This window comes from Cervus elaphus, chromosome 5 (genome assembly GCF_910594005.1).
Source record: "Cervus elaphus chromosome 5, mCerEla1.1, whole genome shotgun sequence".
Lineage (NCBI taxonomy): Eukaryota > Metazoa > Chordata > Mammalia > Artiodactyla > Cervidae > Cervus > Cervus elaphus.
The window spans coordinates 66655218-66678778 of record NC_057819.1 but is presented as its reverse complement, the minus strand read 5'-3'; the positions used below and the strand labels follow the sequence as shown (position 1 = coordinate 66678778).

Below are 23561 nucleotides of genomic sequence, written 5' to 3'. Positions count from 1 at the left end.
ATATGAATAACCTCTGATATGCAGATGACACCACCCTTATGAAAGAAAGTGAAGAAGAACTAAAGAACCTCTTGATGAAAGTGAAAGAGAAGAGTCAAACAGTTGGCTTAAAGCTCAACATTCAGAAAACTAAGATCATGGCCTCTGGTCCCATCACTTCATGGGAAATAGATGGGGAAACAGTGGAAACAGTGACAGACTTTATATTTTAGACTCCAAAATCACTGCAGATGGTGAATGCAGCCATGAAATTAAAAGACACTTACTCCTTGGAAGAAAAGTTATGGCCAACCAAGACAGCATATTAAAAAGCAGAGACATTACTTTGCCAACAAAGGTCCATCTAATCAAAGCTATGGTTTTTCAGTAGTCATGTATGGATGTGAGAGTTGGACTATAAAGAAAGCTGAGTGCTGAAGAATTGATGCTTTTGAACTGTGGTATTGGAGAAGACTCTTCAGAGTCCCTTGGACTGCAAGGAGATCCAACCAGTCTATCCTAAATGTGTTCACTGGAAGGACTGATGCTGAATCTGAAACTCTAATACTTTGGCCACCTGATGCGAAGAGTTGACTCATTGGAAAAGACCCTCATGCTGGGAAAGATTGAAGGCAGGAGAAGGGGACGACAGAGGATGAGATAGTTTGGACGGCATCACCAACTGGATGGACATGAGTTTGAGTAAACTCTGGGAGTTGGTGATGGACAGGCAGGCCTGGCGTGCTGCGATTCATGGGATCGCAAAGAGTCAGACACGACTGAGTGACTGAACTGAACTGAACTGAACTGAGGCCATAATATAAGTTTAAAAGTCAAAATGAGTAGATCATATATAAAAAAAAAAGATAATGAAAGCTGATGCATTTTTTTCAACATTTCTAAAATGTTGTGAAGGGCAATAAAACAAGATATTTCCATGGCAAAACAAACAAACTTCTTAGATGGGAAAACATTATAAAAAAAATGTTGGTTGTAACAAATTTATACACTGCAAATAAATCCAACTGGAATTGCCTTCTTTCGATAAAAGAATCTTAAGTTTCATGTGGAAGAATGAATGACAGAGAACAGCAAAACACATCTTAAGAAGTCGAGGAGTGAAGAAGGACTTGGCTCATCACCAATATCTGAGTGTTTGCATATGTGTTTAAATCCACATATGATTATCTGAGGATTAATAAAAGTTTGAAGTATGAGAAATATGAAAGAATGTATGCTAGGTCGGTAGCATGATTACATGGGCAGAAGTGATACTGAGAGTGGGAGAGAGGGTTGATGGGAAAAGAGAGCCAAAGAAAACATTTGAAAACGCTGCAGTAAACTGAGCAGGTAGGATATGACCACGTTTACTCATTTATGACAAATACTCTGTGTGTGTCTATTTAAACCTATCTATCTAGATGTACGGAGAAGGCAATGGCACCCCACTCTTATCTGAGGATTAATAAAAGTTTGAAGTATGAGAAATATGAAAGAATGTATGCTAGGTCGGTAGCATGATTACATGGGCAGAAGTGATACTGAGAGTGGGAGAGAGGGTTGATGGGAAAAGAGAGCCAAAGAAAACATTTGAAAACGCTGCAGTAAACTGAGCAGGTAGGATATGACCACGTTTACTCATTTATGACAAATACTCTGTGTGTGTCTATTTAAACCTATCTATCTAGATGTACGGAGAAGGCAATGGCACCCCACTCCAGTACTCTTGCCTGGAAAATCCCATGGACGGAGGAGCCTGGTAGGCTATAGTTGATGGGGTCTCGAAGGGTCGGACACGACTGAGCGACTTCACTTTCACTTTTCACTTTCATGCATTGGAGAAGGAAATGGCAATCCACTCCAGTGTTCTTGCCTGGGGAATCCCAGGGATGGGGGAGCCTGGTGGGCTGCCATCTATGGGGTCGCACAGAATCAGACATGACTGAAGTGATTTAGCATCTAGATGTAACACTTTTAAGTGTTAGAGAAAAAAAGACAATTCTGAGACAGAAAGAAGGATGAGAGGATGACTGAGCAACTGCTGGCAGAGAGGGCAGGAGGGTGGGGCTGGGGCAGACCAGCCTGGACTGTCCTCCTTGACCCTTGATCTCTTTCTCTCGGGCAGCCTGTGGTGACAGCATCCCATCTTAGACTGCACCTTCTTCCTCCCACTACCTCTGAATGTAAGCTGTACTCTTCCCATGACTCATCCTTGCCCTCACCCTTGCCCTCCCTGGGTTTGCTGACTCTGCACCCTCCAAGCCACACACCCCTTCCAAGGCTTCGAAGCTTGTCTCTCACTGAGTGTCATGGAAATCTCCAAGTCTTTTCCTCACATTCTGCCAAGCTGCTTTCAACTGCTGATAGAGCATCATTCTGAAGGAGAGAGTGCAGGGCTGCGGACCACATCCCAGGGTGCGGGAGCCCTCACGTCTTCACTGTTTCCTACCAGCCTGGCATCGTGAGACAGTCAAGGAGGAAGAGAAAAAAGGAGTGAGCAGCACCCGCCTGGCTCTAGACAAGCCTCGGAGGAGGAGCGGAAACAAGAGAGCACAGAGCCACTGCCTAGACTGAGTGCAGTCTGGAAGGGCCTCTAGAGGCTCCCACTTGACACTGAAGGCAAAGACCTATGTACTCTAAGCTTCACACTGGTGAGCCGGCTCATGTCCTAGAGGCTTCTTAGATCAGGACTAAGAGCCTTCTGGTACTAATAACAAAGCCCTGGATGCAGTAGGGTGTTAGAAAAAGTAATTGACTAGTGTAAGCTGATATTTCAACACTCCACTCTACTTAGTGTATTCAGTGACATTGCACAGGAAGCAGGGATCAAGATCATCCCCATGGAAAAGAAATGCAAAAAGGTAAAATGGCTGTCTGAGGAGGCCTTACAAACACCTGTGAAAAGAAGAGAAGTGAAAAGCAAAGGAGAAAAGGAGAGATGTTCCCATTTGAATGCAAAGTTCCAAAGAATAGCCAGGAGAGATAAGAAAGCCTTCCTCAGTGATCAATGCAAAGAAATATACGAAAACAATAGAATGGGAAAGACTAGAGATCTCTTCAAGAAAATGAGAGCTATCAAGGGAAAATTTCATGCAAAGATGGGCTCAATAAAGGGCAGAAATGCTATGGCCCTAACAGAAGCAGTAGATATTAAGAAGAGGTGGCAAAAATACACAGAAGAACTATACAAAAAAGATCATCACGACCCAGATCATCACGATGGCATGATCACTCACCTAGAGCCAGACATTCTGGAATGTGAAGTCAAGTGGGCCTTAGAAAGCATCACTATGAAGAAAGCTAGTGGATGTGATGGAATTCCAGTTGAGCTATTTCAAATCCTAAAAGATGATGCTGTGAAAGTGCTGTTCTCAATAGGTCAGCAAATTTGGAAAACTCAGCAGTGGCCACAGGACTGGAAAAGGTCAGTTTTCATTCCAATCCCAAAGAAAGACAATGCCAAAGAATGCTCAAACTACTGCACAATAGCACTCATCTCACACGCTAGTAAAGTAATGCTCAAAATTGTCCAAGCCAGGCTTCAGTAATACATGAACCGTGGACTTCCAGATGTTCAAGCTAGTTTTAGAAAAGGCAGAGGAATCAGAAATCAAATTGCCAACATCCATTGGATCATCGAAAAAGCAAGAGAGTTCCAGAAAAACATCTCTTTCTGCTTTATTGACTATGCCAAAGCCTTTGACTGTGTGGATCATAATAAACTGTGTGGAAAATTCTTCAAGAGATGGGCATACTACACCACCTGACCTGCCTCTTGAGAAACCTATATGCAGGTAAGGAAGCAACAGTTAGAACGGGACATGGAACAACAGACTGGTTCCAAATAGGAAAAGGAGTACGTCAAGGCTGTATATTGTCACCCTGCTTATTTAACTTCTATGCAGAGTACATCATGAGAAATGCTGGGCTGGAAGAAGCACAAGCTGGAATCAAGATTGCCGGGAGAAATATCAATAACCTCAGATATGCAGATGATACCACCCTTATGGAAGAAAGTGAAGAGGAAATAAAAAGCCTCTTGATGAAAGTGAAAGAGGAGAGTGAAAAAGTTGGCTTAAAGCTCAACATTCAGAAAACTAAGATCATGGCATCTGGTCCCATCACTTCATGGGAAATAAATGGGGAAACAATGGAAACAGTGTCACACTTTATTTTTCTGGGCTCCAAAATCACTGCAGATGGTGATTGCAGCCATGAAATTAAAAGACACTTATTCCTTGGAAGAAAAGTTATGACCAACTAGACAGCATATTAAAAAGCAGAGACATTACTTTGCCAACAAAATTCTGTCTAGTCAAGGCTATGGTTTTTCCAGTGGTCATGTATGGATGTGAGAGTTGGGCTGTGAAGAAAGCTGAGCTTTCAAAAGCTGATGTTTTTGAACTATGGTGTTGGAGAATACTCGAGAGTCCCTTGGACTGCAAGGAGATCCAACTAGCCCATCCTAAAGTAGATCAGTCCTGGGTGTTCATTGGAAGGACTGATGCTGAAGCTGAAACTCTAATACTTTGGCCACCTCATGTGAAGAGTTGACTCATTGGAAAAGACCCTGATGCTGGGAGGGATTGGCGGCAGGAGGAGAAGGGGACATCAGAGGATGAGATGGCTGGATGGCATCACTGACTCAATGGACATGGGTTTGGGTGGACTCCAGGAGTTGGTGATGGACAGGGAGGCCTGGTGTGCTGCACTCCATGGGGTCACAAAGAGTCAGACACGACTGAGCGACTGAACTAAACTGAAGGTCATCACAACAAAGCGAAAAGTTCAAGTATCAGGCACGTCTAACTCTTTGCCATCCCATGGACCTCATGGAGCCCACCAGGCTCCTCTGTGCAGAGATTCTCCAGGCAAGAACACTGGAGCAGCCATTCCCTTCTCCAGGAGATCTTCCTGACCCAGGGATCACACCCAGGTCTCTTGTATTACAGGTAGATTCTTTACCATCTGAGCCACCAGGGAAGCCCTAGTAAAGTATTTCCCAAAACTGGCTGACTTAAAGAAACATTATCTCAGTTCTGGGGGCTGGAGGTTTGAAATCAAGTCCACAGGCAGAGTCCGCTGTCTCTGAAGGTTCTAGGGGTCAGTCTTTTCTTGTCCTTTCCTGTTCTCTGCTGGTTGCTGGCAATCTGGTGTTCCCTGGTTTGTAGACACATAATTCCAATCCTGTCCTCACATGGTGCTTTCCCTGTGTGTCTGCACATTGTCTTCTCTCTGTAGGTGTCTTTATGCCCAAATTTCTCCACTTTTATAAGAACAAAAGTCCTATTGCATTAAGACCCACTCAAATGATCCCATTTTAATTTCATTACTTCTGTAAAGCCTTTATGTGGGTTTCCCCAGTAGCTCAGTGGTAAAGAATCCATCTGCAATGCAGGAGATAAAGAGACACAGGTTCAGTCACTGTGTTGGGAAGATTCCCTGGAGGAGGAAATGGCAACCCTCTCCAGTAATCTTGCCTGGAGAATCCCATGGACAGAGGAGCCTGGCAGCCTACAGTTCATAGGTTTGCAAAGAATTGGACACAACTCAGCAACTGAACAACAACAAAAAACCCCTGTGTACAAATAAGATCATGTTCTAAGGTCCTGGGGTTAGAACTTCAACATTATCTTTAGAGGATACAATTCTACCCTAAGACATGCAAAGTTCATCTTACTAATGAAGACCAAAATAACAGGAATATGAAAACATTATATATTATTGAGAGAAGTGTGACTTTTAAGATGCCAAATAGGATGCTCTTGAAACTTAGCTCTGGATCCTAATAAGATACTTGTGGCTAAGACATAAAATTTGTTTGCATTTCACAGTAAAAATAAAAGCAATATGCAATACAAATTTTAAAAGAGCAAATAAAAATGAGCAATTATTAAATATAGTTTAATGAACAGATAATAAAATTTCTAAAATGTAGATGCTATAATGCCACCTGAAAACCTTTATAATATATGGATTGCTTCCTACCAGTCTGGCACCAATTTCCAATCTGTGAATATTCCACCAGTAATCTATTCAATGAGATGGCCTGCAAGATTGCAAAGCAAACAAAAAATAGCATTAATATGATAAGCAAAACTTTTGATACTTGTCCAAATATAAAATAAGTAAGTGTTAATTGCTCAGTCGTGTCCGACTCTTTGCTATCCCCTGGGCTATAATCTACCAGAATCTTCTCTGCATGGAATTCTCCAGGCAAGAATACTGGCATGGGTTGCCATTTCCTCCACCAGGGGACCTTCCTGACCTAGGGATTGAAACCAGGTCTCCTGCATTACAGGCAGATTCTTTACCATCTCTTGTTGTTCGGTTGCTCAGTTATGTCTGACTCTTTGCGACCCCATGGGCTGCATGTCAGGCTTCCAGTCCTGCATCATGTCCCAGAGCTTGCTCAAACTCAGGTCCATTGAGTCAGTGATGGCATCCAACCATCTCATCCTCTGTCATCCCCTTCTTTTCCTGCCTTCAATCATTGCCAGCATCAGTCTTTTCTAATGAGTTGGCTCTTCGCATTGGGTGGCCAAAATATTGGAGCTTCAGATTCAGCACCAGTCCTCCCAATGAATATTCAGGATCTTGATTTCCTTTAGGATTGACTGGTTTGATCTCTTTGCAGCCCAAGGGACTCTCAAGACTCCTCTCCAACACAGTTCAAAACATTAATTCTTCAGTGCTCAGCCTTCATTATGGTCAAACTCCCATATCTATATGTGACTACTGAAGAAACCATAGCTTTGACTAGACAAACCTTTGTTGGCAAAGTAACATCTCTGCTTTTTAATACATTGTCTAGGTTTGTCATAGTTTCTCTTCCAAGGAGCAGGCATCTTAATTTCATGGCTGTAGTCACCATCTGCAGTGATTTTGGAGCCCAAAAAATAAAGTTTCTCACTGGTTCCATTGTTTCCCCATCTATTTGCCATGAAGTGATGGGACCGGATGCCAGATATTAGTTTTCTGAATGTTGAGTTTTAACCCAGCTTTTTCACTCTCCTATTTCACTTTCATCAAGAGGCTTTTTAGTTCCTCTTCACTTTCTTCCATAAGGGTGGTGTTATCTGCATATGTGAAATTATTGATATTCCTTCCCGCAATCTTGGTTCTAGCTTGTGCTTCATCCAGCCCAGCATTTTGCATGATGTACTCTTGCATGTAAGTTAAATAAGCAGGGTGACAATATATAGCCTTGACGTAATCTTTTCCCAATTTGGAACCAGTTTCATGTCTAGTTCTAATTGTTGCTTCTTGACCTGCCTACAGTCTTCTCAGGTATTCCCAACTCTTTAAGAATTTTCCAGTTTGTTGTGATGCACACAGTCAAAGTTTTTAGCATAGTCAATGAAGCAGAAGTACATGTTTTTCTGGAATTCTCTTGCTTTTTTGATGATCCAGTGGATGTTGGCAATTTGATCTCTGGTTCCTCTGCCTTTTCTAAATCGAGCTTGAACATCTGGAAGTTCTCAGTTCACATGCTGTTGAAGCCTAGCTTGGAGAATTTTGAGCATTACTTTGCTAGCGTGTGAAGTGAGTACAGTTGTGTGACAGTCTGAACTTTCTTGGGCATTACCTTTCTTCAGTAATGGAATGGAAATGAAAACTGGAAATGAAAACTTTCTTTGGAACTGGAATGAAAACTGACCTTTTTGACTCCTGTGGCCACTGCTGAGTTTTCCAAATTTGCCAGCATAATGATTGCAGCACTTTCACAGCATCATCTTTCAGGATTTGAAATAGTTTAACTGGAATTCCATCATCTCCACTGGCTTTGTTCATAGTGATACTTCCTAAGGCTCACTTGACTTCACATGCCAGGATGTCTGGCTCTAGGTGAATGATCACACCATCATGATTGTTATGAAGATCTTTTTTGTACAGTTCTTCTGTGTATTCTTGCCACTTCTTCTTAATCTCTTCTGCTTCTGTTAGGTCCATACCATTTCTGTCCTTTATTGTGCCCATCTTTGCATGAAATGTTCCCTTAGTATCTCTAATTTTCTTGAAGAGATCTCTAGTCTTTCCCAATCTATTATTTTCCTCTGTTTCTTTGCATTGTTCATTTAGGAAGGCTTTTTTATCTCTCCTTGCTATTCTTTGGAACTCTGCATTCAAACGGGTATAGCTTTCCTTTTCTCCTTTACCTTTCACTTCTCTTCTTTTCACAGCTATTTGTAGGGTGTCCTCAGACAACCATTTTGCCATTTTGCAATCTTGGATGGTTTTTATCACCATTTGATTACCATTGAGTCACCAACAATTGGGCAAATATAAAATAATAGATTATAAATAAAGTTGACTTTTGAAGTTATCATCATAAAAGTGGGAAAGGTGCCATTTTCTTTGGTATGTTTTGATAAAGAAAGTTAAAATGTAGGAAGGCTATCTTGGAATAGTAGAAAACCCACTGGTCTAAGAACCACAAGATCTGGGGCCAAGTGAGAGACTAAGCAAAATGAGGCTAATGTGTTTCTGGTATAGTTGTAAGAATTAACTGAAAAAAAATATGTGAAAACACTATGAACATTGCAAAAGGCTTCAACATGTAAGTTATTATCATACTTGAAGTGTGATATTGTCATTATGTTATAGAGTAGGAGAGACAACTTATAGAATATTTATATCCTATATTACTCAGCTATTAAAAAGAATGCATTTGAATCAGTTCTAATGAGGTGGATGAAACTGGAGCCTATTATACAGAGTAAAGTAAGTCAGAAAGAAAAACACCAATACAGTATATTAATGCATATATATGGAATTAAGAAAGATGGTAACGATGACCCTATATGCGAGATATTCCAGATTTTTGGAGAGTGAATTTTAACAATGAATTGTTGCTAAGTTTTAGTCCCAGAGAAGGGAGAGGAACATAAAAAATATTTGAAGAAATAAAGGCTAAATATTTTCAAGTTTGACAAAAACTATAAATTCACAGATACAAGAAGATCAAACACCAAACACAAGAAACGTGAAGAAAAGCTACATCCTAATAAAACCGTTTAATACCAGGGATAAAGAAAGACTCTTGAAAGCAAACACAAAAGCAAGACATCTTACATGTAGAGATACAATGACGAGAATGACAGCAGATTTCTCATCAGAAGCAATGCTGAGAATGCAGTAGGCATTAACTTTAAATCACTGAAAAAAAAACTGCCAGCCTAGAATTCTATACTCAAGGAAAATATCTTTTGAAAAAAAGAAAGACTTTTCTAGACATAAAAAAGCTGAAAGAATTTACCACCAGCAGACCTGTATTATAATAACACTCCAAATATCAAAGTCCTTCAGGCAGAAGGAATGCTACTAGATGGAAATGTTAATCCTTGCAAAAGACTGAAAAGCCTCAAAAATGTTAACTACTTGGATAACTATCTAGGATTTCTTATCTATTCTTTATAGTATTTAAAGCACTTTAGGAACTTTCCTGGCAGTCCAGTGATCAGGACATCACTACCAATGCAGGGGGCACAGGTTCAGTCCCTGGTTGGGAAGCTAAGATTCCACAGGACTCATGGCCAAAAAAAAAAAAACATAAACAACAGAAGCATTATTCAACAAATTCAATGGAGAATTTAAAAATGGTCCACACTAAAACAAAAAACAAAATCTTAAAATAAAATAAAGCATTTTAAACGATACTTTATTACAATGTCAATAAAATATGAATAACAATGAATAAGAACATAATATTAAATAATAACAATGAATTGTTGAGTTTATAACATACATAGAAGTAAAATGTAGGAAGAGTACAAAAAACAAGAGAAATAGAAGTATATGATTGTAAAATTCTTATACTACATGTAACATCACTTGAAAGTAGACCACTACAGTAAAGATGCATAGAAGAACATTAGAGCCAACACCAAAATAACAACTTTATACTGATATTATAAAATTTTAAAGTGTCATTTTACAATGATAAGGAGGACTTTCATCAGAAGGAAATAATAATTATATAAATATAATTGTCATTAACAGTTTACTACAGCAGTAATTGGGAAGAAGTGGAGCAAAGGCCCCTGGGTGCACTCAGAATGTTCAGAGATGGGAAGAAGCAGGGGCAAACCATAGTGTATACTATGTATAAGCTTCCCATTTCCAAGATTTTATTGGTGCAGGAGAGAAAAAAATGGACCACTAAGGATTTCTAATTTAAGAAAATATAAAAGGTGAAATTTCAGCTAGACAAAAGTCAGAATATAAAACCAACTCTGCAAATTGGTTATTTTACCCCCTTACACCCATAAATTTATGTACTCACACATGCAAACACACATAAGTACATACTATGTTCAGTAATATGATTTTTGGTTTTTTAAAAATCATCTGTCAGGCTCTGTGGTTATGAAAACATATATAATACCTGGGCTTTTAAATAAAAATCCTGCTTTGTCTTTTTTTAAATGTAGACTAATTTTCTTAAATGTCAAACTAAACCTAAGTTTTATTTGAATGTCAAACTAAACCTAAGCTTTATTAATTTGTAAACCTACAAATTAAACCTAAGCATTTTTCACCAAAAAAGAAGGAAAAAACTGCTCATTAACACATTACAAATAAGTGGAAACATATTGGTGCTACCCTGTGGTCAACGTCACACCTTATAAATTTTGTACAAATAGATCGTTTATTGGGTTTAGATGTCCTCACTTAAAAACCATTACAGTTTTTAACTTGCAAACCTTCTTCTGAATCCCTTACTGAATTGGGTTGGCCAAAGAAGTCATTCAGCTTTTCACGTAAGACGTCTCCACTAGTGCTTCATTCCCTGCTGGCTCAGACAGTAAAGAATCTGCCTGCAAGGTGGGAGACCGACTTCTGTCCCTGGACTGGGAAGATGCCCTGGAGGAGGGTATGGCAACCCACTCCAGTGTCCTTGCCTGGAGAATTCCATGGACCCAGGGGCCTGGCGGGCTGCAGTCTATGAGGCTGCAAAAAGTCTGACACAGCTGAGCAACTAACGCATGACATGACATGTCTTTAACTTCATCTGAAACGATTTTGTTAGATTGTATTATGATAGCTGTCAAATCAGCATGCATTTAAAAATACTTACCAGAATTGGCGAGAATACTGAAGATAGAAGAAAGAAAGCAACATTTCTGGTGTGTGGTGCTTTATTATTTCAAGAAAGGTAAAAACTCAACTGAAAGATAATAAAGGATTTGTATAGAAGGTGTGACTGATCAAACATGTCCAAAGTGGTTTGTAAAGTTCTGTACTGAAGATTCCTCACTGGATGATTCCGCACTTCATGGGTGGGTAAATGAGTTGAAGTTGATAGCAATCAAGTTGAGACATTAGGTGAGAAAATCATTCGCGCAAGGTTGGTTACGTTCATCGCTTTGATATCTGGATTTCACATAGGTGAAAAAAACCTAATTGACCGCATTTCTGCATGTGATTCTCTACTTGAATGTAATGAAAACGTTCTATTTTTAAAACAAATTGTGACAGGCAGTGTACAGTGGATACTGTACAATAATGTGGAATGGAAGAGATCGTCGTACAAGTGAAATGAACCACCACCAACCAAACCAAAGGCTGGTGTTCATCCAAAGAAGGTGATATTGTGTATATGGTGGGATTGGAAAGCAATCCTCTATTGTTAATATGAGTTCCTTCTAGAAAACCAAATGATTAATTCTAACAAGTACTGTTCCCAATTAGACCAACTGAAAAGCATCTGGAATTAGTCAACAGAAAACATATAATTATCCAATTATGAATTATGAAGTTTCCCGGAAAATGGCAGAAATTAGTAGAACAAAATGGTGAATATTTTCTTCAATGAAGTTCTTTGATGAAAGTGAAAATCGTGTCTTTTATTTTTACTTAAAAACTAGGATAATGCAAGACCGCATGTTTCTTTGATGACCAGGCAAAAACTGTTACAGCTTGGTGGGAGGTTCTGATTCATCTGCCATATTCACCACACACTGCACCTTCAAATTTCCATTTTTCTTTTTTTTTTGGTCTTTGCAAAATTCTCTTAATGGAAAAAAAATTCAATTCTTTGAAAGACTACAAAAGGTACTTGGAATAGTTCTTTGCTCAAAGAGAAAAAAGTTTTGGGAGGACTGAATTATGAAGTTGCCTGAAAAATGGCAGAAATTAATGGAACAAAAGAGTGAATATGTTGGTCAATCAAGTTCTTTTGGTGAAAATGAAAATTGTGTCTTATTTTTACTTAAAAATCAAAGGAACTTTTTGGCCAACCTGATGTCTCGGCCTATCTGAAAACAAGTTTGATGTCTTTTGTATTGAAGATCGCCAATGCCTGCCCATACTGTTCATGGGGTTCTCAAGGCAAGAATACTGAAGGGGTTTGCCAATTTCTTCTCCAGTGGACCACATTCTGTCAGACCTCTCCACCATGACCCGTTCGTCTTGGGTGGCCCCACATAGCATGTCTTAGTTTCATTGAGTTAGACAAGCTGTGGTCCGTGTGATCAGATTGGCTAGTTTTCTGTGATTATGGTTTCAGTCTGTCTGCCTTCTGATGCCCTCTCTCAGCACCTACCGTCTTACTTGGGTTTCTCTTATGAAAAGGCAAAAAGGTAGGACACTGAAAGATGAACTCCCCAGGTCAGTAGGTGCCCAATATGCTACTGGAGATCAGTGGAGAAATAACTCCAGAAAGAAGGAAGGGATGGAGCCAAACCAAAAACAACACCCAATTGTGGATGTGACTGGTGATAGAAGCGAGGTCCAATGCTGTAAAGAGCAATATTGCATAGGAACCTGGAATGTTAGGTCCATGAATCAAGGCAAATTGGAAGAGGTCAAACAGGAGATGGCAAGAGTGAACGTCGACATTTTAGGAATCAGTGAATTAAAATGGACTGGAATGGGTGCATTTAACTCAGATGGCCATCATATCTACTACTGTGGGCAAGAATCCCTTAGAAGAAATGGAGTAGCCATCATAGTCAACAAAAGAGTCCAAAATGCAGTACTTGGATGCAATCTCAAAAATGACAGAATGATCTCTGTTTGTTTCCAAGGCAAACCATTCAATATCATGGTAATCCAAGTCTATGCTCTGACCAGTAACATTGAAGATGTTGAAGTTGAATGGTTCTATGAAGACCTACAAGACCTTTTAGAACTAACACCCAAAAAAGATGTCATTTTCATTATAGGGGACTGGAATGCAAAAGTAGGAAGTCAAGAAACACCTGGAGTAACAGGCAAATTTGGCCTTGGAGTACAGAATGAAGCAGGGCAAAGGCTAATAGAGTTTTGCCAAGAGAATGCATTGGGCATAGCAAACACCCTCTTCCAACAACACAAGAGAAGACTCTATACATGGACATTACCAGATGGTCAACACCAAAATCAGACTGATTATATTCTTTGCAACCAAAGATGGAGAAGCTCTATACAGACAGCAAAAGCAAGACCTGAAGCTGACTGTGGCTCAGATCATGAACTCCTTATTGCCAAATTCAGACTTAAATTGAAGAAAGTGGGAAAAACCACTAGACCTTTCAGGTATGACCTAAATCAAATCCGTTATGATTATACAGTGGAAGTGAGAAATAATTTAAGGGACTAGATCTGATAGACAAAGTGCCTGATGAACTATGGATGGAGGTTCATGACACTGGACAGGAGACAGGTATCAAGACCATCCCCAAGAAAAAGAAATGCAAAAAAGCAAAATGGCTGTCTGAGGAGGCCTTACAAATAGCTGTGAAAAGAAGAGAAGCGAAAAGCAAAGGAGAAAAGGAAAGATATTCCCATTTGAATGCAGAGTTCCAAAGAATAGCAAGGAGACATAAGAAAGCCTTCCTCAGTGATCAATGCAAAGAAATATACGAAAACAATAGAATGGGAAAGACAGAGATCTCGTCAAGAAAATTAGAGATACCAAGGGAACATTTCATGCAAAGATGGGCAAAATAAAGGACAGAAATGGTATGGACCTAATAGAAGCAGAAGAGATTAAGAAGAGGTGGCAGGAATACACAGAAGAACTGTACAAAAAAGATCTTCATGACCCAGATTATCACGACAGTGTGATCATTCACCTAGAGCCAGATATCCTGGCATGTGAAGTCAAGTGGCCCTTAGGAAGCATCATTACAAACAAAGCTAGTGGAGGTGATGGAATTCCAGGTGAGCTATTTCAAATCCTTAAAAGATGATGCTGTGAAAGTGCTGCACTCAATATTCCCACAAAATGTAAAACTCAGCAGTGGTTACAGGACTGGAAAAGGTCAGTTTTCATTCCAATCCAAAAGAAAGGCAATCCCAAAGAATGCTCAAATTACGCTCAATAGCGCTCATCTCACATGCTAGTAAAGTAAAGCTCAAAATTCTCCAAGCCAGGGTTCAGCAATACGTGAACTATGAACTTCCAGATGTTCAAGCTGGTTTTAGAAAATGCAGAGGAACCAGAGATCAAATTGTCAACATCCACTGGATCATCAAAAAAGCAAGAGAGTTCCAGAAAAACATCTCTTTCTGTATATTGACTATGCCAAAGCCTTTGACTGTGTGGATCAAAATAAACTGTGGAAAATTCTGAAGGAGATGGGCATACCAGACCACCTGACCTGCCTCTTGATAAACCTGTATGCAGGTAAGGAAGCAAAAGTTAGAACTGGACATAGAAAAATAGACTGGTTCCAAATAGGAAAAGGAGTACATCAAGGCTGTATATTGTCACCCTGCTTATTTAACTTATACACTGAGTACATCATGAGAAACCCTGGGCTGGAAGAAGCATAAGCTGGAATCAAGATTGCCGGGAGAAGTATCCATAATCTCAGATATGCAGATGACACCACCCTTATGGCAGAAAGTAAAGAAGAACTAAAGAACCTCTTGATGAAAACGAAAGAGAAGAGTCAAAAAGTTGGCTTAAAGCTCAACATTCAGAAAACTAAGATCATGGCATCTGATCCCATGACTTCATAGCAAATAGATGGGGAAACAGTGGAAACAGTGGCTGACTTTATTTTTCTGGGCTCTAAAATCACTGCAGATAGTGATTGCAGCCATGAAATTAAAAGACGCTTACTGCTTGGAAGGAAAATTATGACCAACCTAGACAGCATATTAAAAAGCAGACACATTACTTTGTCAACAAACGTCTGTCTAGTCAAGGGTATGGATTTTCCAGTAGTCATGTATGGATGTGAGAGTTGGACAATAAAGAAAGCTGAGTGCCTAAGAATTGATGCTTTTGAACTGTGGTGTTGGAGAAGACTCTTGAGAGTCCCTTGGACTGCAAGGAGATCCAACCAGTCCATCGTAAAGTAGATCAGTCCTGGGTGTTCATTGGAAGGACTGATGTTGAAGCTGAAACTCCAATATTTTGGCCACCTGAGGTGAAGAGCTGACTCATTTGAAAAGACCCTGATGTTGGGAAAGATTGAAGGCAGGAGGAGAAGGGGACGACAGAGATGGTTAGATGACATCACTGACTCAATGGACATGAGCTTGGGTGGATTCCAGGAGTTTGTGATGGACAGGGAGGCCTAGCCTGCTGTGGTTCATGGGGTCGCAAAGAGTCAGACACGACTGAGTGACTGAACTGAACTGAATACCTGCCCGTAGTTCATGCTCCATTAGTGATCACCCTAGTGAGCTGAATGTATGTATGTATGTAAGTGTTAATGTATTCATTAACACCTAAAAACAGGAGAATTTATCTTAAAGAAATAATAATGATAAAAAGACACCAAGATTTAGCTACAAGGATATCCACTGTAGCTTATTTTAAATAGTAAAGAAAATCGTAAGCAACATATATGTCCACTTATAATAAGCTACATCATTTGAACCAAGCATGCATGCATGCTAAGTTGCTTCTGTAGTGTTCACCCTTTGTGACTATGGACTGTAGCCATGGGATTCTCTAGGCAAGAATACCGGAGTGGGTTGCCATTTCCTTCTCTAGGGGATCTTCCTGACCCAAGGACAGAACCTCCATCTCTTGCATTTCCTGCACTGGTGATGCTTTACCACTCAGCCACCAGGGAAGCCCTCTTGTTTGAGATACATAAGTTAACTTTTTCATGTTTATAGTCCACAGCAAGGAGATGTGATGGACGTGCCCCTCAGCCCTCATCAACTGAAGCTGGTTCAGACACAGAGATTGATGATGATGCCCCACATACAAAGCATCTAATAAAAGGTTTATTACTTACATAGTGAGGTTTTCTGGGGAGAGCAGAGTCTCCTAAGCAGATCCAAAAATGACTTGAACCTGGATTCCAGTCCTGCCTCTGCCACTTAAAAGCTATGTGCCCTTGGGCAAATGGCTTCACCTCTCTGAGCCTGATTTCTTGCTGTTGTTCAGTTGCTAAGTTATGTCTGACTCTTTGTGACCTCGTGGACTGTAGCACTCCAGGCTCTTCTGTCCTCCACTATCTCCTGGAGTTTTCTCAGATTCATGTCCTTTGAGTTGGTGATGCCGTGCAACCATCTATCCACTGTTGCCCCCTTCTCCTTTCATCTTCATTCTTTCCCATCATCAGGGTCTTTTCCAATGAGTCAGCTCTTTGCATCAGATAGCCAAAATATTGGCGCTTCAGCAACAGTCCTTCCAATGAATATTCAAGGTTGATTTCCTTTAGGATTCACTGGTTGGATCTCCTTGCAGTCCAAAGGACTCTGAAGCGTTTTCTCCAGCACCACAATTACAAAGCATCAGTTCTTTGGTCCCCAGTCTTTTTTATGGTCCAACTCTCACATCCATACATAACCACTGGCTTTGACTATACAGATCTTTGTCAGCAAAGTGATGTCTCTTCTTTTTAATATGTTGTCTAGGTTTGTCATAGTTTTCCTTCCAAGGATCAAGTGTCTTTTAATTTCATAGCTGCAGTCACTGTCAGCGGTGATTTCAGAGTTGAAGAAAATAAAATCTGTCACTGCTTCTACTTTTTCTACTATTTGCCATTAAGTGATGGAACCAGACGCCATGATCTTAGTTTTTTTTAATGTTGAGTTTCAAGCCAGCTTTTCCACTCTCCTCGTTCACCCTTATCAAGAGGCTCTTTAGCTCCTCAACTTTCTGTCATCAGAGTGGTGTCATCTGCATATCTGAGGTGCTTGATATTTCTTCTGGCAATCTTGATTCCAGCTTGTGACTCATCCAGCATGACATTTCCCATGATGTGGGGCAGGGGGATGTCAGATGGAGCAGGGCCCAGGAGGGGAAGTTGGCAGGCAGCAAGCAGAGGTGGCCAGTGAAGTGGAAGTGGCCATAAGGGCTAGAAGCACCCTAGCTGACATTCCCGAGTCCACATGCTCACTTGTGCTCTACAACCACGGAACTGCTGCCTTTCCCTAGCCATCACATCTGCATCAGGGGCTGGGGCAGCAGGTATACTGGCATTATTGCACCTGACTTCTCTCTCAGCCCAAGACCAGATCATACTCATCTCTTCCAGGCAGCCTTCTCTGATACAACTTCAATCCTTCAGGCCTACCCATGCAATATCTGGGACACATTTAAGTTAAAACAAAATTATTCGATGTTTATCTTAAGTTCAAATTTAATCAGGCATCCCATATTCTTCCCAGTTTTATTGAGTCATAATTGACAAATAAAAATTATGTATTAAAAAACAAATTTTAAGGGCTCTAGAGAGCAAGGAAAGGAGATTGGATTGTACTTTATTGCAGTTCAGGGGTAGGGCTGGGGTGAGGGTGCCCACATGTAAGATTTGTGTTTTCAACTTGTCACTGGAACCAAATGAGGGAGCTTGCCCAAATGCAGGGGAGTAGGGGTGCTAGACAGCTATCAGCACCCAGACATCAAAAATGGAGTCAAGCTTTTATTACACATATATAATGATTGGTTTTAAATGAAATATATGTGTTCATACCCATAGGTAGATGATGGGAAGAATATATGACTATAGCTATATGTAGTGGGATTATTCATTGGAAGGACTGATGTTGAAGCTGAAACTCCAATACTTGGGCCACCTGATGCGAAGAGCTGAGTCATTTGAAAAGACCCTGATGCTGGGAAAGATTGAGGGCAGGAGGAGAAGGGGACGACAGAGGATGAGATGGTTGGATGGCATCACCGACTCAATGGACCTGAGTTTGGGTGGACTCCGGGAGTTGGTGATGGACAGGGAGGCCTGGCGTGCTGCTCTCTGTGCGATTGCAGAGTCGGACACGACTGAGCGACTGAACTGAACTGAAGTGGGATTATTATTACATTTTACTTTATTCTTTTGATCAACCATATTTTCCAAAATGAACCTATATTACTTGAACTAAGCTCATGAACCTCTACTACTGAGCCTGCACACCTCGAGCCGGTACTCCACAGTCACAGAAGCCCCTGTGATGAGAAACCTATGCACTGAGATGAAGAGTCGCCCCCGCCACCCCAGCTTGCTGCAACTAGAGAAAGCCTGCCAGCAGCAAAGACTCAGCACAGCCAAAAATAAAATAAGTAGGTTTTTTTTTGTTTTTTTTTTTTTAAGATAAAGGAGGTATACAATCCTAGCCGTGACCTTCAGAGTCCTCTGCCTCCAGGCTCCTGCCCATATCTCCAAGCCTGTGCTCTCACCATCCTTCTAGCTGCATCCCTCTATCCCACCACTTAGGACTCATAAGCTTCTACATCCCTGCAGCCTGTGTCTTTAGACCCTGGGATGTGCAGTGTCGTGTCTTCTACTTGGAATTTTTGTTTTTTCACCAGAACAATCTCTCTTCACCCTGAAGGTCTCAACTTAAATATCACCTCCCCTGAAGGACCTTCCTCGCCCCCCACTGAACAGGTTAGGACCCCTGCTATAAACCTCCTACACTTCCTAAACATTCCCTGCCATGATGTTCGTCGTATCTCTAGTAACAACTAGAATGTTTGTTGGGGCCTTACAGACACTAAACTAAGGGCTTCACCTGCATTCTCTCATCTAATCATCACAATAACCTATGTGGATACAAAGATGAAGAAGCAGAGGCCCTGCAATTACGTAAGTTCCCAAAGTCACACAGTTAGTAAGAGATAATGATAAATGCTGCCAGTCTATTGAATCTACATAGGATACAATTTGCTCAAACCATTAGCAAGACAAAGATTACAAAGAACAATACTTCCTGAGCAGGAGGAAGAAAAGAGAGGAAAAAAGAGGTCAGTATCAGTAAGAGCCAGGCCCTAAAGAGACACTGATTGGAAAAGGATGGAAGGAAGTGACTACTGGAAGGAAGCAGGGCCAAAAGCTACATGGATCTGAGGGGCAACACGAGGGGTCTGGCCCTGAAGCAGCCCCCATGGGAAAGTGTAAGCTTAAAACTAAAGAACTCTCTGGGTTCGGTCTGAATGGGCAAACAGGGCAAACCTAGAAGCCTGAAACATGGATCTTCATTTCTACCTAAACAACACAATGACTGTCATTCTCTTTCCATATGTAGGAAAAGTGGGCCCACTATCCCTGAGAAGCCTAATCTGACTTGAGAATATCTTACAATATAGAACTTCAAGCCCCTAAGGAATTAGATGGAGACATGCCAAGAATTGGGAATTTGAAACAGGAAAGGATCATTCCTCCTAAATTTAGGGAAAGTTACTATAAAAAAATTAATGTAAGCAAAATAGCCCCCAAAGATGCAGAAGGGGCTTCAAATTGTAAACTACCCTAAGATTCTTAAGAATTACAAGATATGTAATATAAAACCTGGGGATACTGAATACGTGCAGAAGTTACTACACCAACCACACAGCACAGCTTATAAACCAACTTCACATGGTCATCTCCGAATAATCTGGTTAACAGTAACAACAAATTGTCTACCATTTTAAACAGAACATTATTGTTCTATAAAATTGAATTTGAAACTCACCATGTGCCTTTTGATACACTATATATCAACCCCAAATAGGAAAGCAATTTATTTTCTTTGGTTTGCTTTTAATGTTTTAAAGTTAACGAATCGGCACCTGAAAACACATTTTGAAAAGGCTAAAGAAAATGAACTGTGTTAGAAAGTAAAACAAAGATGTTAAACTTGAGCTGGTAAAAGTGTTCTCTCCATAAACTCACTGTATGAATGAGGGGTCCCAGCACCAAAGCACTGTCCACAGCATACTGTCAGAACCAAGTCAGCACCAAGGTCCAGGGCCTTGCTCTTTGGGGAGAAGGACATCGCTGTTACTGTTTTTACCCCAGGTCAGATGAAGGCTTTTGATTAAAACAAGCAAAATAGCCAATGTTATCATTTCACCCGATGACACAATATGCCTTAAGTAATTCCAGTCATAAAATAATGTGGATAAAAACAATCCTAAATATTTACTTCTATTACCTTTTTTTTCAATCAGCGTTTCCTGTAGAGCTGTTTGTCAAGCATTCTGTCAGCACCACCTTCATTCTATTCTAGTTTATCTGGGCAGAAGGTGAACAGAAGTCATTTTACTACAGGGATCCTATCTCACAATCATCTGGCATCCCAGGCCACCATGAAAAGGTGGCTATCAGTCTAAGCGCTGACCTTTGTGTGTTATCTGTCTTCTCCCTTAGATGCTCTTATACTCTTAGTGTTTGGTTTTAGACAATTGTGCTGATACTTCTGGTATGGATTTCTTTTCCTTTAATCTGCCTGAGAGTGAATCTCCTTCTTGATTCTGTGGATATGTCTGTGCCATCAACCCTGAAAAACGCTCAGTCATCATCTTTGAATACTGCTTCCCCCCACCCCTTCTTTACATTTTCTTCTTCTAGAAACTCTTAATTCTAGAGTTAATATAAGAGTTGAGGCTTATAATTCTATCCACATATTTATTTTTGTTCATTTTCTGTCTCTTTTCCTTGACCTGTACTCCAGATAATTTTTTTCGGATCCATTTTCCAATTCATTAATCTATTAATTGAATCTAATCTGCTGTTTAATCTATCGGTTGAATTTTTATCAATATTTATGCTTAATTAATAGAAGTTCACTTGCCTTCTATTAAAATCCATCTAGACCTTCTTTGAACACTTCTTGTTCTTTGCTCAGGTTTTATTCCAAGCTTCTCATAGCATTCTTTCCTTAGTACCATCTGTGCTTGCATGGGGTGTGTTCAGTCATGTCTGACTCTGCGACTCCATAGACTGTAGCCCGCTAGGTTCCTCTGTCTATGGAATTTTCCAGGTAAGAAAACTGGAGTTGGTTGCCATTTCCTACTCCAGGGGATCTTCCTGACCCAGGGATCAGACCCGCGTCTTTTGTGTCTCTTGCACTGGCAGGAGGATTCTTTATCACTGTGCCATCTGGGAAGGCCATCAGTACTTGACACCTGGTAAAGTGCAAAAGAGGTAAAATCCTACTTGTGAAATGCAAATATGTTTTATGAGTCTTTGGATATTTATAATATTGGTACTAGCTGACAGGAACCCACAGAAAACCAAATGACTCATTTGTCTGAGTGTGAACAGAACAGAGCAGCTGATAACTACTGCTGCTGCTGCTGCTAAGTCGCTTCAGTCATGTCTGACTTTGTGTGACCCTATAGACGGCAGCCCACCAGGCTCCTCTGTCCCTGGCATTCTGCAGGCAAGAATACTGGAGTGGGTTGCCATTTCCTTCTCTGGATCTGATAACTATTAACAGCTTATCTTCCTAGAGCCAGGAATGTAAATGTACTATCTGCAGAGTTAGATTTGTGATTTGTGGAAACTGCTGTGGAGAGAACCATGAGAGTCCTCCTATTTCTGTGTCAATAATGTATTGCTAGTTCATCTGTGTCCTTCTCCTAAAAACAGGTTATTTTTTAACTACTTAGAAAGTAACTGCTATGAGTGAGTTTGTTGCCTAACTATCTATTGATATATTTAAATCTGATTCAACATTAGCAAGTGACAGATACTGTTTTAATAATCCCAATGTGATAACAAACATGCAAATCCTAACCAAGAGAATTAAACTGTAAGCCTGTCTTTCTCTTATGGAAAGGAAGATATGCCTAGCGAGATTTAAGCTTAATATGTTTATAGAAAACAAATATGGAAACAGTAATATTGAGAAGTAGGTCCTCCCTTGGAACAACATTTGACCTTTTATAGTCTAAACCTACTCCTTGTTGTAATGATAACTGACACAATGTAAAACATACTTGTCATAATATATATTAATAACATGTCCTTATATGTTCTATGGGCTTCTCAGGTGGCTCAGTGGTAAAGAATCCGCCTGCCAATGCATGAGCTGCAGGAGATGCAGGTTCAGTTCCTGGGTTGGGAAGATCCCTTGGAGGACGAACTGGCAACCCACTCCTGTATTCTTGCCTGGAGAATCCCATGGACAGAGGTGCCTGGCCAGGTACAGTCCATGGAATTGCAGTCAGATGCGACTGAAATGACTGAGCACACATATGTTCTATAGGATATGTATGTGTGTGTTTTATATTACACATACATCATCATGTATAACACCACGTCCCATATTGGTGATTTAGGGTGGAGCAGTCCTAGCTTTAACCCTTGATGGTGGAGCTGCTTTTGGCTTTGGTGCCACTCTGGATTTTCTAAATAATCCTCTAGAGAGTCGAAACTCCAATACTTTGGCCACTCGATGTGAAAAGCTGAGTTATTGGAAAAGATGCTGATGATGGGAAAGATTGAAGGCAATAGGAGAAGAGGGCAGCAGAGGATGAGATGGTTATACAGCATCACTGACGCGGTAGACATGAGTTTGAGCAAACTCTGGGAGACAGTGGAGGACAGGGAAGCCTGACGGGCTGCGGTCCATGGGGTCGCAAAGAGTGGAAAATGGCAGGGAAGGAACAAGTTTTTAAAAGGGGATATAGCTCCCCCTGGTGGACAATAATAAGATTAAAAAGAAACCCTCTTAACTAGTGTATTCTAAAATACACCAACAATAAAACTAATAGGTATGTAAAAACGACATCCAGACTATTAATTATCCAAAGCTCTTCATCTTATGACAATAAATAACAACATGTTGTAGGTATTTATCCTTCTCAAGCAGAGATACATTTTCACTACTTAAAAAAGAAATATTCAGTAATGCCACCTCCATACCTAATGGCAAGATTTCCATTAGCCCAATAAATCACAGTGTTATGCTAGTGGGAGCACAGCCCTAGATCTGGTTCAAGCATCTTCTATGGGGCCCAAATTCACAGGGCTTCACCCTGACTCCAGAAAGTCATCTAAGTAAGATTCTCCCTGAGCCAAAGAAGACCCAGGGTGAGAGAGAGCAAACAACCACAATTCTAAGCCTCTGACTAGAAATCAACCCAAGTGTACTGGGAGTTAACAGTGGCCATATTTTTAAACATTCTTTCCTCTAACAGTAACTTCCCTCTTTCCTCATGACCACATTGATGTGGCCAATAAAGCCCAAAGTCTCACTGAGTTCTTTACTTTTAGTGGTTGTATCAGCCAGTTTTCTTTCTTTCTTTCTTTATATATCTTGAACCTGGGCTTCCCTGGTGGTCCAGTGGTTAGGAACCTGCCAATGCAGAGACATGGGTTCCCTCCCTCGTCTGGGAAGATCCCATATGCCACAGGGCAACTAAGCCCGTGAACTGCAATGAGTGAAGGGTGCATGCCCTGGAGCCAATGCTCCAC

General features: G+C 40.6%; 1 protein-coding gene across 2 annotated transcripts in view; it reads right to left on the bottom strand.

The window, feature by feature from the left end:
• LRAT (lecithin retinol acyltransferase) overlaps window positions 1-23561 on the bottom strand; it is a 154563-nt gene that overhangs the window by 113390 nt on the left and 17612 nt on the right. The window contains exon 1 of one of the 2 annotated variants that reach the window (XM_043902677.1): window positions 20031-20098. The exons of the other annotated variant lie outside the window; for it this stretch is intronic. The gene's annotated coding sequence lies outside the window, so the exon portion shown is untranslated. Of the gene's footprint in view, window positions 1-20030; window positions 20099-23561 lie in introns of those variants that run through there. 2 annotated transcript variants of the gene reach the window in all.